General features: G+C 35.2%; 1 protein-coding gene and 1 long non-coding RNA gene across 2 annotated transcripts in view; one reads left to right on the forward strand and one right to left on the reverse strand.

The window, feature by feature from the left end:
* Window positions 1-5,154: 5,154 nt before the first annotated feature.
* Window positions 5,155-12,251, reverse strand: LOC125263567. The gene is made up of 3 exons (XR_007183847.1): window positions 11,339-12,251; window positions 11,180-11,233; window positions 5,155-5,702 (listed from the first exon to the last, which is right to left on the reverse strand). It is a non-coding gene; the product is annotated as an uncharacterized LOC125263567 (long non-coding RNA).
* Window positions 12,252-12,572: 321 nt separating this feature from the next.
* The window catches only part of LOC125263272 (gastrula zinc finger protein XlCGF57.1-like), a 51,441-nt gene continuing 49,370 nt past the window's right edge, over window positions 12,573-14,643 (forward strand). The window contains exon 1 of the mRNA XM_048182282.1: window positions 12,573-12,724. The gene's annotated coding sequence lies outside the window, so the exon portion shown is untranslated. The remainder of the gene's footprint in view (window positions 12,725-14,643) is intronic.

A 14,643-nucleotide genomic window follows, 5' to 3' on the forward strand; every position in this document is an offset into this window, starting at 1 on the left:
AATGAGACAGAAAATGAACATATGATCACTAGCTTTTGTCATGTGCTATATTTTGCCACTAACATTTTCTTAATTTTTTTCTTTTCAGACCTGGACTTCCTCTTACCAGAGCTCAAAAGCTGCATGGGATGTGTTTTGGCTGTTTTTTGCCTCTTTGAAAGTTTTTTTCACACATTGGTTCTCAATGTTTTCCTCTCAGACATGGATTTTCTCCCAGGCATCAAAAGCGTATGTTACATGTTGGCTATTTTTGACTCTTGTAAGGTGTTTTCCTGTCATGTTATTATGTATTTTCAAATGTTTTCTCTGACATTTTTTTTTTTCTTAACTGTTAACTTAATGTTAAGATTTTTATTTGTGAACTTACTGATTATATTTCTTCTGAAAATCAGTTTGTCATTTTAAAAATGCCTATTTTTTCAGTTTTAATAAATGGCAAACAATATACTGTAATTTCTCCTTTGAGCAAAAAAGTCCGTTTGCAATGTCTGTAAACATTATATGCTACATATATTAGGTATGTTAATATATCAGACAATAGAGTAAATAGAAAACAGTATTTGTATTCTAAATTTTTTATATTGTAGAATTATAGCTGGACCCTATGCTGCCATTACTTTTAGCACAGCCATGAAATGGAAAACAGTATTAAAACTGTAGGATTGCGGTAAATGGCTGGAACCACAGCTGCCAGAATTTTACCGTAAATTTACGGGGAAATTTTTTTTACAGTGTAGCCATTCTTTGGCATGCACTGCCCTCAAGCATGGCGCCATGGATATATCATTCCCCAAAGTGTGTCAAATGTAGTCTTGAGTTCCCTTTCGAAAGGGAACGTCTTAGGTTACATATTTAACCATGGTTCCCTGAGAACAGGGAACGAGACATTGTTTTCTAGCCATGCATCAGGGCTGCCTGCTGAACAGTCCCTTCAGAAAATAAGGTACTGACTGCTTCTCTAGGCACTCCATTTATATTTCTGGGTCTCCGGCCAATAGGATTAGCATGATTTGATAATTGTTTTCAGAGGCATTTCCCAAAGTGTGTCAAACGCAGTGTCTCGTTCCCTGTTCTCAGGGAACCATGGTTACATACGTAACCTGAGACGATTTCTTTGCTGGCCAAAATATTGAGCAGTTAAATCCTTTTACCTCACATTTTTCCTTGAAATTTTCAGGTCATGGATTCCATATGTAGCAAGTTAGGTGTAATTTTATCAGAAATAAAAGAGGATACATAACAAAATAAAATAATTAAATCTTAATAATATGCAAAGGAATGTAATTTGTAAACTGTACTGTTAGGCTTCATGGGAAACATGTTTATTTCTTTAACTTCAGGGATATTTTGTTCGTCTACCTTAAATCAGGATCGCCCAAGGGTTGTGCATGTCAATTCCCAGGTACTGACAAAAATACTGGATTGATCTAAAAGGGCAAAGAGCCACTATTTTTTCAAGGTATGATGCAATGGTTCTGTTACTTTATTTATTTATTTATGTATGTATGTATGTATTATGTTGGGTATGAAGAATAGCTGATAGGCTTCAGTGAGCTAAATTAAACCACATTCTGATTCTGTAGATGATTGTCGAATGCACTTCTATTTCTCTGAATTACAGAACAACAATCACTGGAGCTTTTTTGTGACTCAAACCTTTTTAAGAATAAAACATTTTCACACATGGGTTTCTGTTTATTCAAGTCACCTTTATATATAAAGCACTTTTTACAATGCAGATTGTGTCAACGCAGCTTAACAGTTGTAGCAAATTAGCTCAAAATAAATATGAATAATTAATCATAACTAGTTATAATTAATTATTAATATTTTAATCAGTTAATAAAATTAACTTAATGTAATAAAATTAATATTACAATCAATTAACCTGTTGTTCAATGAACACACAGTGTTAATTGTTTATTAATTCTAAGAAATGTTCATTTCCAGGTTACGGGAAATAACAATCTTATTCTACTAAAAGCCTGTAGTCAGGACCGACATGAATAGGGACTCCCGTATATGAGCACAAAACACGGACAACCTTACGTGTGACATGAACAAGACTTTATTAACTAGACTAAACACTTAAACTACTCTAACATTCACACACACATACATGCATACAGTTTACCAAGAGAGAGAGAGAAAAGCAGAGTACAGAAAGCAAGAAGTTACAGCATTGTTTGACATTCAGCAGATCAACAGCCTTGAGCAAACCATCAGTTTAGTTTTAACAGGCCCTTCTTTCAAAGGGGTAAGGATACTCAATGTATCCGATAATGAGACTAAGTTTGATACTTGCATGTCTCTCCAAGTTGAATTAAAACTGTCCTGATGCAATTTGTGGAGGCTCCCGTTGAATCTTTGCTGATATTGTCTTGATGAAAGAGAACCAGTTGGATTCAGAGGATCTTTGGTGAATGGAAGGTCTAGGCCGAGGCCTGGCACAAGCTTGGGGTTCCTTAGAAGCTTCTAGCTTCTTAAAGCATCATCTTGACGTCAGCATTTGTCAGTAAAAAAAGAAGAAGAGGAGGACGAGCAGGAAGAGAGGGGGTTCCTTGTGATCAGTGAATATAAGGGGTGAAGATGTCACACCCTCTTGAGGTGTCTGAGCCAATAAGGAGTTCCCCTTTCAGAGAGAAGTTTTACGAGTCTTTGTTCTGTAGCAAGATATTAGCATAAGACACTGGATTGGATGTTTGAGAGAAGAACCCTCTAGATTCCTATAATACTAACATGTCACAGAGTTAGTAACATGTAACATAAATTACCAAATAGGAAATGAAAGTTGGAGTCCGTAGATACCAAACATGCTGCCAATGTGATCTCAGTTAACTATACATTTGCAACTATGGAACATTAATACCAAAATAGTTCAAAAGAGAGAATTAATACATAGAATAAAGCCTATAAAAGGAAAGTCATGAGATGGGAAACTTGGATACATGTTTATACATTTCCCAAGTGGTTATATAGAGAATACATAAAATTAAGAGAGTTTATTTGTCCTTCTCAGGAAGGATGAGTCACTAGTCTCTCCAGAATTCTTCTGGATCATAAAAGTACCATATAACTGTAACAGGACACCTAGGTTGGCCTGTGTGCTAGCTAACCTTGGGATGTTGGTTGCAGTTTTAGGGGGATGAGTTCAGAGAACTTTGATAGTGAGAGTGAGTTTATGGGTAATTCATTAAATACCATGAATAATTGTGTGGCTGATTGGTCCAGACGCTACACAGTGGTAACAGGTACATATTTTTGGCAGCTCTTAAAGAAAATGGTGTCATTGTCCAGCTTAAGTAAATTCTGTATTGATTCATTCTGTTGTAAAATCAATAGTTATTAATTTAGTTAATTTATCTATATCAGCACTGGAGTAAACAGTGATGTCATCGTCCATCTCAGTTCAGTTCACATACAATGGTGTCAATGCAGGCAGATCAAAAACATTATTGAATATCAAGTGTCCCCAACTAAGCAAGCCAAAGGTGACAGGAGCAAGGAGCCCAAATTCCATTAGGTGACAATGACAATTTATTTATACAGCACAATTAATTTTAACTTCTGTCGATCAATGTGCTTTCCAATAAGTAACTAAAAACTAAAAAAACACACACAAACAGACAGTAAAGTTATAAAATCATACAGCTATCCCGTCAACAATAAGCTTTAGAAAATAAAAAAATGTATTTAGCCTGAACTTAAAAATATTAACAGAAGAAAAAATCTTTAAAAGAAAGAAAAGGCTTTGCTTTAGTAAGCAAACGCAGCTGAAAAAAAGCAGGCTTTAACTACCAAATTTATTTGACGGTCAAACTTTAAGACATCAAAAATGAAACCCAGGTTTTTTACCCATGATTTCAGACACAGAGACATCTCACCCAAGTCCAATTTCGGGGAATCTGAAAATTCAGAAGGGCTAAAAATAATAATTTTGGTTTTCTTTTCATTAAAAATTTAAAAAATTTTAACGAAAGCCAAGCCTTCACATGCCATAAGAGACACCCACAGAATTTCATTTAACAGGCAGATAAACCTGAGTGTCATCTGCATAACAGTGAAATGACAGCCCATGTTTTCTAAAAATTGAGTCAAGAGGGAGCATATAGAGAGAAAAAAGCAAAGGAGCCAAAATAGAACCCTGGGGAACCCCATAGGGCAAAAACGCATTACTCCAGTAATGTTCACCCATCTTGACTGAAAAACTCCTATTTGCAAAATACGATTTAAACCAATCTAGAGCTACACATCTTAAGCCAATGCAATGTTCTAATCGATCAATAAGAATAGCATTGTTGACTGTATCGAAAGCGGCCATCAAATCTATAGCACTCACCGTTGTGAGCTGTATAATAGAGTTGATTGGTCGTCATTATCAACACGCAGGTACCTTTTTATTTATAAATCTATCTTGGACCAGTTGCCTCCATATCTTTGCTCCCTCACCCAAAAATAAATCTTTTGGGGCTTATTCTTTGCATTCACAAGATTTGTACATCCTTTCAATCCCATCTATACGAACTGAATGTGGAAAACAAGCCTTTCGGTACGCGGCACCCAATGATTGGAACTTCTTACAAAATGATTTGAAATTACAGACCCCGGTGTCGATGAAAACTTTTAATTCTTTTATTAGTGAGCTGTTAAAGGAAGAAATGATTTGTAAATGTTTTTGATTTGTACTGATGATGTGTCTTTATTGTGTTTGAAGTGTTTTTTTTTAAGAATGCTGTGCTGCTCATCTTGGCCAGGTCACTTCTGTAAAAGAGATTTTTAATATCAGAAAGTTTTTATCTGGTTAAATAAAGGAAAGAAAGAAAGAAAGAAAGAAAAATCTAAGTGCACAAAGACCGCAAAATCCCCAGAATCACATGATATTAACCTCTTAGAACCTTCAAAAGCGCAGTCTCTGTGGAATGGCTTTTACGAAAACCTGACTGAAATGTTTCAAACATTCACTGTAAAAAAAATTCCATTGTTTTTACAAAAAAAAAATTGGCAGCTGTGGTTGCCAGAATAATTTTGTAAAAATTAGTCAATGTAAAAAGAAAATCCAGTAAAATTTACAGGGATTTACATTTAAAGTGTATTCATACAGAAAAAATACATTAAAATTGTAAACAACTTTACACTGCATAAAAACATCCATTTTCTGCTGAATTGAAATTAAAAACTCAGAAAACCTGTCTTGTGAAGAATTTATTAAACAAAGCAGTTAACAAAACTGTCATTTCTCAACATACTGTACAAGTTTGTAATATGTAGTGTACTTCTTTTACATACAATACAATAAGAGCATATGACAGATTAATGATCATCTTATTGGAACTGAAAGAGGAAAGATGGAGGGAAAGAGATGGAAGGAAACAGATGAGAGAGTGTAAAAAAATAGAGAAAGAGAGGGCAAGAAAGAGGAAAATGCTTTCTCTTTTAAACTCTGTAACAGTTGTATACAAACTCATCTGTTACAATTTTGTCTGAAAAATTATCTTGCCTCCTAATCTTGAAGAACCTAACATAGGAGCTAAAACAAATCTTTAAGCTGGTAGTGTGGCACTAAATCCTACTGACCATATCTAGAGTTTCAGACATCACGCCACTCATGATCTGAAAGTTCCTGAATCAAGGTAAGGACTCTTGGGTTCACGTAAAGTTCACGGGATGTGTTTGTCGTCTTCAGGTTGATGTAGAAAAAACACCTTGGAAAAGAAAAACACAACTGTATCAATTATAAAATAGCTTCATTAACAGAAACAATAACATCACAATCTTCTTTATTCAAGTTATAAATAATTATATATTTGAAGTATTAAAAGGGGTCAAGATTAGACTTTTAGTCACTGGACTAAAAATAACATTACCTTCCAAAGGATCCTAAAGCTTATGTTTTTGTTTGGTAAAATCAGCCGCAATTTCAGGGCAGAGATTTTGCAAACCGAAGACAGTAATGACACAACATGTAAGTAACCATGTTAATTATAAGGCCTAATCTGCAATTAGTCATTTTTGATATGTAATGATTCACCGTGTGCAGAATTATTAGGCGAATTGATTTTCTGATCATGTATTTTTTCCAAGAACATTTGCAGAAGCAGAAGCTGACTTCATCCTGGCCCAGCTGAAATATATGCCTGAAACATCTGGGGCCGTATTCACAAAACATTTTATCTTACCACTAAGAGTTCTCCTAAATAGCAGTAAAAGTTCTTAGCTAAGAGTTTTCTCTTAACACCTATTCACAAACCTGCTGAGACCAACTTGAAGTCTTAAGCTAAGAGTAAGGGCGGGGTTGACCTCGTTGCTATGGAGTATACACACAGTGATTGGCTGATAGGGGAGGAGTCAGCGATTTAATCATAGAAATATTGTAGAATGAGGTGTCATGTTTCCATATTAAAATAAAGGTTTAAAAATACAAATGTTGCCCTATTCAAAATAAAATGTTGCCATATTGTTGCCATAAAGGTTTTAAAATATAGGCTAAGTGTCACTAATTAAACTAGTATATACATTAAAAAAAAAAATAATATATATATATATATATATATATATATTTATGTATGTATGTGTGTTTTTTTTTTTTTTTTTTTACTCTATTCGATCATTTGTAAGTGTGAACTAATGAAAATCACTGGCACAGGTAATCAGACAATCTTTATTTATTTGTTAAAGATTTTTTTTGGCGTCTCATCGTAGATTTAAATCTATAAATCAAAATGTATTGCATTTATGAAGAAAAGGTTCAGCACCTAAGGCTCTGTTGCTATTGCCTCAATGGTGTTCAGTGTCTTTGGGTGGATTAGGACTGTTTGTGATTTGGTCTTACCCACGTAGAAGGCAACGTTCTCAGGACCTTACGCAATGTTCCCTAAAAGTTCTCAAAAGGTGATGAAATTTCTGAACCTTTACAGAACATTCGGGGCGTTCCTAAAACGTCCTCTTTTGGTAATGAAAGTGCTGCAGTTCAAGGTTCCTTATATGACTTTAGGAGGACGTTCCATTTTGGTTAGTTTATGGTCAAAAAAAGAACGTTACAAAGAGGACATTTGGGACATTAACAGAACGTTCCCACACGGTCCTCTGTTGATCATTTAATAACGTTCCCGATATGAGTTTAGGGGAACTTCCCATTTTGGTTATTTTATGGTCATGCAAGAACGTTACAAAGAGGACATTTGGGAAGTTATCAGAACCTATAGTAATAGTACCCTCAACATTCCCAGAACGTCCTGAATGTTCCCTGAAGGTCCACCAAATAACGTTCCCCAAACCTTAAAAGAACTCCACATCGTGACCGTCTCTGAACGTTCTGGGAACGTTACTAGGTGACAGGTTGTCCTGCTAAAAATTTTACGTTCCCAGAACATTCTCAGAATGTCCACTGGTATTAAGAACGTTGTCTAGTAACGTTCCCAGAACATTCAGAGACGGTCACGATGTGGAGTTCTTTTAAGGTTTGGGGAATGTTATTTGGTGGACCTTCAGGGAACATTCAGGACGTTCTGGGAATGTTTAGGGGACTATCACTATAGGACGTTCTGTTAACTTCCCAAATGTCCTCTTTGTAACGTTCTTGCGCGACCATAAAATAACCAAAATAGAACGTTCCCCTAAACTCATATCGGGAACGTTATTAGATGACCAACAGAAGACTATGTAGCAACGTTCAGTTTAATTTCCTAAATATCCTCATTGTAACGTTCTTATGTGACCATAAAATAAACCAAATTGGAATGTCCCCCTAAAGTCATATAAAGAACCTTGAACTGCAGCACTTTCATTACCAAAAGAGGACGTTTCATGTCCCAAATGTACTGTAAAATTTCAGAATTTTTGTCACTTTTAGACAAAGTTGCACAAGAACTTCCCCTTCTGTGTGTGTGTTTTATAGAAAATAATAAAGTTTGAAGTCGCCGTTATAGAGGAGAGCGTTTGCTTTAGATGGGCTCTTGATTTTTGCAATTTAATTATTAGATTTTCTTTGGCTGCTTTAACTTTTCAAAACACGTTTGTTATAGCAAAAGATGCAGGAGAAAGTCTGATCGGATGAATTTGGTTGTTTAGTGCTGGTCTTCTCCAGAGTCTAAACTATGAGTGTGTTAAATGTCAGTTTTGCATCAACTTTTTTTCTCTCCTTTTTATTATTATTATTTTTTTTAAATATTATATACAGAGTTTTGAGCAGTGTCTTTTAGACTCACACAGACATCATGAATCAGCATATGATCCTCAACAATGGTGACACTAGCTTGTTTTGTGATGTTCAGAGTTAATCTGTTTATCTGAAAATTTTGTCACCATTGTTGAGGATCATACGCAGAATCTTGATGTCTGTGTGAATCTGAATAATTTCTGCATAAGAACAAAAACTTTCAAAGAAGGACAAGATCTTATGCATTATCATATGTCTACATAAAGAAAAACACAACATTCGAAGATCAGTGAATAAGGTCACTGTATGATGATCAAATCAACATCAATGACTAAGCATCCAAACCCAATTTATCATATTTGCTTTCTCACAATATTTTATAGTAACAAATGCTTTAGAAAAACACAGTTACAACAATTGGGGAAAAAATAAAGCCAAATTGTTAAGGGTCAGGAGCCCAACTACAGCAAGTGCTTACCTCCGTAACGGTGATATATAAATTTTGATAAAACATCAACACCTCATTAAGAAGATTTGTATGAAAGAAACACAGTCAGAGTGGTTTGTAATAAGTGAAGATGCAGATATCTAGAGAGATCTGGGGCCGTATTCACAAAACATCTTAAGGCTAAAAGTAGCTCCTAAATTGCCGATTTAGGAGAAACTCTTAAAAATAATGGGCGTGTCAGTCCTAATTTTAGGACTCCTAAATTTTTGCTCTAAGAGTATTTCACAAAGCATTTTAGCGCTAAAACTAGCTCCTAAATCTGCAAAACGTTAGGAGTAGTCAAGAGGACTCCTAAGTCACTAAGACCAAATCACAAACAGTCCTAATCCACCCAAAACACTGAACACCATTGAGACAATAGTGATAGAGCCTTGGGTGCTGAACCTTTTCTTCATAAATGCAATAAAATGCAATGCAATAAAAAAAATTTGATTTATAAATTTGAATCTATGATGAGATGCCAAAAATGAATCTTTAACAAATAAATAAATATTGTCTGATTACCTGTGGCAGTGGTTTTCATGGGTTCACACTTACAAATAATTTATATATATATCGTCTGTGTATTTATTCCTCTTCTCGTGCTGATTAGAAAGACCGTTTGAATGTGTTTCTCCCAAACTTTGTTTATAAAACATAATTTGTCGGTTGAATTCTGCATTGTCTTGAGATGCAGACATCCAAGAGGTGGACAATTAACTTTATAGTTTAATTAGTGACACTTCGCCTACATTTTAAAACCTTTATGGCAACAATATGTCAACATTTTATTTTGACTGTGGGAACATTTTTATTAAAAATATTTATTTGAATAGGGCAACATTTGTATTTTAAAACCTTTATTTTAATATGGAAACATGACACCTCATTCTACAATATTTCTGTGATTAAATCACTGACTCCTCCCCCATCAGCCAATCACTGTGTGTTTACTCCATAGCAACGAGGTCAACCCCGCCCTTACTCTTAGCTTAAGACTTCAGTCTATTCCTTAGTAAAAGTTTGTCTCAGCAGCTTTGTGAATAGGTTTTAAGAGAAAACTCTTAGCTAAGAACTTTTACTGCTATTTAGGAGAACTCTTAGTTGTAAGATAAAATGTTTTGTGAATATGGCCCCTGTTATTGTTTAATGTTGTTTGTGTTATCTGTTTTTTATGTGTCACCATTGTGCTGAAGGGTAGCTCCTGTGCTTCAGTCAGTGATGATCCAGAAGCACTGATGTTCTGCTGCATGTTGCTTTATTTAAAGACAGTAACTGTGTAGTTGCTGGTGCAGTGATACAGCAGTTACATTAGTTCATGTGTGTGTTTTTGTCAGCTAATGACTTACTGCAAGAGATTTGCAATTTAAAGAAAAGGTTTCATAATATTAATCCAGGAAATACCTGTAGAGAGCTTTAAATGAAAATAGTTTTTGTTTGAACAGCCACTTTTATTAGTCAATTTTTTGATAAGGGCAGCGGGGACGTTCTGAGAACATTTCCAAATAAAGTATGGTTCCCTAAACGTTCAGAGAATGTCTTGAATGTTCCCTGAAGGTCCACCAAATAACGTCCCCCAAACCTTAAAAGAACTCCACATCGTGACCGTCTGTGAACATAATGGGAACGTTACTCAACACCAGTGGGGACGTCCTGAGAATGTTCTGGGAACGTAAAATTTCTAGCGGGGTAGTGACTTAGGAGTCCTCTTGACTACTCCTAACGTTTCACAGGTTTAGGAGCTAGTTTTAACGCTAAAATGCTTTGTGAAATACTCTTAGAGCAAAAATTTAGGAGTCCTAAAATTAGGACTGACACGCCCATTATTTTTAAGAGTTTCTCCTAAATCGGCAAGTTAGGAGCTACTTTTAGCCTTAAGATGTTTTGTGAATACGGCCCCTGATGTCTTTCAGATAAAGTTAGGCAGATGTTTTTGAAGTTTTTCAAATGCCTGGTGCATCTCTTGAAGTAGCTGTGTTTGCTTTCGAAACGGATCGTCCATAATCGAATCAAGGGCCCAAATTTAAAAATGAGTGCTGGATAGTGAAGCAAGTAATGATGTTTTGGTTTTAGTGGACTCTCAGGAAATAAAGACTTTCTTGATTCCAAATATTCTTGTATTAGAAAGTCAAGATAGGCTACCTGTGCTGATGAAAACTTTTGCGCACAAATCATATCAACAATATCTTTAAGCTGGAGAGTTAACTGCCACACATCATCTTCTGGATTTTGCACTTTGTCACCAATTAATACAGGAAGCAATCTTAAGAAATTCAGATTCTGAATGGCTTGGCCTGAAAGCTTGGGCACCTCAGAATTGACAACACATGGCTTTGTGAGAGCATCAGCTCCTTTGTACTTGAACTGCTTGATGCGCCGGTTCAAAATTGAATATGTAAGCCATTGCTTACTCTTAATTAAATACTTTAAGTACAATGCAACATCATTGGACAAGACACCCTCAAATATGCCATGGCCTAAACAAGGTGGGAGACCAGAACATGAAAAGATTTCAAAGTATTGAAAACAGAGTTTACCTTTATGCCTTTATTGTCTTCGCTGTCCGCAGAATTGTAAATGTCAGGGGTGCGCTGTGGACCACAAACATTTGGGTCATCATTTTGAAACACATTTCACGTGATTTCACAATACCTGCAGAAGTACTTAGAACGACATGAAATTTTTGGTAAACCCACCAATGCTGTGTGACTAACACTAACGACCCTTGAAGTTTGTCAAAATGGCTGCTTCCATGATAATCCGAAATCTGCTGATATTCAAATGCAGACATTCATTTACACAGGAATGTAAATTTTACATGGACAAAAGGCATTATAAATATTACTAAATGAATTTATTCTGTAAATAAAAAAAAAAAATAAAAAAATTTATTTACATCTTATTAACAATCAATTCATTTTTCTATAATATTGTACTAACCCTTAACTTTCCATTTGGAAAACAGATAAAAATTTATGCAATTTCTGATTTTGTTAGGCCTTTAACAGACCCATTGCCTATTTTACACCCCTCACAGGCCTTTTAACAATTTTTGAACTTGAACATATTATCATCTGTAAAGTATAGCTAACATGAATTTATAAATAGTATGTATTATGTATAGTCTATTGAAAATCTGCATGACAAAAAACTTTAACACTCATGTTGTCATTTTAATTGCAATGTATTGCTTTTTTGTATATTAGTTTTTTCTGTTTAAATTGCAGTAATCTGTAAATTCTGTAAATAAATATAATTATTTTAACATTCTTACTGTAAAATTAACTGTTTTGTTTGGTTCACTGTTTTACAACAGTATTTTTAGTTTTTTTTCCAAAATATTACTGTAAATTCAATTGTTTTTCTATTTACAAAATTTTGATGTCATGAATTTGCAGAATTTTACAGTTAATTTTACAGACATTTTATATCCCCAGTCCCGCTGCATTTACATCTTTATCCATCAATCCAGTGTCAAGAGAAATGGAGTGTTCTCTTCCAAACTATTTGATAAAGACTTTAAAAGATAGCAGAAAAAGCAGAAAATTGCTGAACTTGGAGAATCTCTGGGGTCTATGAAGTTTTCATAAACGAGACATTCAAAAACATGCTGTGGGCTTGAGTGAAGTGAATACCACATCCTGTAAGATGACAAATGTTGCATTATGTGTGTAGGTGAACATGGGTTCAGTTAGGAAATAAATGTCTAGTAAGGTAGAAATCTGATAAAAATGTATAATAAAAATGTGTGCATTGCTTAAGCCATTGACACAAATAGGAAATGCATTGACGCAAGTAAAAAAGGTGATGGACAAGTAACATAGCAATTGACGCATGCAGGAAATATGTTAACGCAAGTAGAAACCACATGTGCGTAAATGAAAAGATAACGTGCGTCAAAAGAGAATATAAATACAGGGGCCTTTATAGCTCTCGGAGTAGTAGTTGTGTAGTTTTGCTGAAGAAAGAAAAAGCATACAAGCAAGCAGCAAGAGGAAGCCTTCGCCAGACCACAGCCCTCAGAAGATCAAAGACGACACCTGATTTTCTTAGAGAAGAACATATACTGAATAGAGAAGAGGGTAAGCTTTAAAATTTAATTATTTATCTGGCCCATGGAGCTTCCAGCTTAGCTGGCATAGAGTGGTGTATTTAGCTTTTGCCTTTGCAAGAAATAATAAAATGAGAATGAGGACTGCCCTCAAACTCTGATAGTATTGTCTCAGTCTGTTTATTGTTGTAGAGTGCGAATCCATTTGGGGTATCAGAAGCTGACTGTCTGAAAAAGATAGATTTTTATAAAGATATCCCGATGGACTTTACAAAGTCAGTCAAGGTTGCCAACCAGTCGCAACAGAGTGGGCCGTGGGAGTGCATTAGCAGGCATAGCTGTCCTCTGAGGGCGAAGAGCCAGCTGTGGTGCACTGAACGGGAGGCTAACCCACCCCACCCAGGTAGGCTTGGTTGAACCGTAGGCCTAGGAGGTACGGTAGGGATCAGAAGTAGACCCTGAGATAATATAATCTAAAGCCCTATTCGGATGGGATTAGTTTGACATGGGGAGGTGGGGGTAAAGTAATTATTACCAGAGCTTCTCTGTGATTTTAGTCCCGTCCGAATGTGCCATCTCGGTAATCATTACGGACAATGTCAGTAAAGTGTGAAAGAGACTCAAAATACTCCATTAATGTTGCACATACAATTAAGAGTTATACACCATTTTAATCTGTGGAATATCTTCTTTCATTTGTGTACACTCAGAGTAAAAACAAAATGTTGTGCTTTTTGTAAAATAAAGAAAACTAACATGATGCGTGATCTCTCGTCTCCCTCTGAAGGAAGTCCAATCTGATAGTTCTCAGAAAATGAACTGTAACTTAGTGAATACTAATCACAAAAAAATTAGACTTATGTCTAAAAAAACGTTGAAATGTCAGGTTTTAAATCGTGTAAGTCAAATCGAAAACAAACATTCTGTGTTTATGTAATCTGTATGAAAAGAGAGCCATGTCAGAAATCCGTGATTCAGCTCATTATCCGCTAATGCGGCCACGCCCACGGAGCCAGCGCTATTCAGACGCAAATTCAGTCAATACATGCATTCATCGTCTCAATCGTGTATTTATTGTCTTGAAAAGTGTTTTGAATAGCCATAGTTAGCGATCTCTGGCCTCTGTTAGTTCGGTTAGTTCCTGGATTGCCTATTCTTCTTTAGCAGGCATTTGTGGACTAAAGGTGCACAGAGCGCCCTCCGGCTGCAAGTATGAATTGAAAACACAGTATCCAGCACTCATAGTGATGACAATAAATCCTGAATAATTATTACTCTTCTGTATAGAAAATTGACAAACATATGAGAATCCATCAATATTTCTCCAAATGTGCATGCTTTTAAGCTAAAAGCCTATATGAAATGCCACAGAGGTAACATAATTGTTCAGACACTTTGCATCACAGAAATACATTATATTTTAAAGTATATAATAGAATACCATTATTTTATATTGTAATAATATTTCACAGTATTGCTGTTTTTTCTGTATGTTTGATTTACACCATGATGAGATTTGAATCATGATCACAGATGGTTTTTTCACAGCCTACCTGACTGAAAGGCCTCATTAATATGCAAGTCATTTCAGGTCATTATTATGTAATTCTTTTGTCTTCTCAGGTGAGAATCACCCATTATACATGAGGATTCACGTCTCCACGCATACTGTGTTTCTTGACCAAAGATGTTTTAGAAAATTTAAATCTCTCTATTGTTTTATATGAACAAGCAGGCAGCATAATTTTTACCTCATTTTGAAGCAAAAACTCTAGTCTACATCCTCAAATACCCAGAAGTCTTGTGAACAAAGATTTAATATGTATTTTTTGGCTTTATTTCAGTGACATAAGTTTTTTGTTTTTTCAATAACCACGCATAAACGTTATTCCTTCAAAAACACAAACATGTACATACATGTTCCTTACATATTATTGTAGCCTAGTTTGT

This window comes from Megalobrama amblycephala, linkage group LG1, assembly GCF_018812025.1.
Source record: "Megalobrama amblycephala isolate DHTTF-2021 linkage group LG1, ASM1881202v1, whole genome shotgun sequence".
In the NCBI taxonomy this organism is placed as follows: Eukaryota; Metazoa; Chordata; class Actinopteri; order Cypriniformes; family Xenocyprididae; genus Megalobrama; species Megalobrama amblycephala.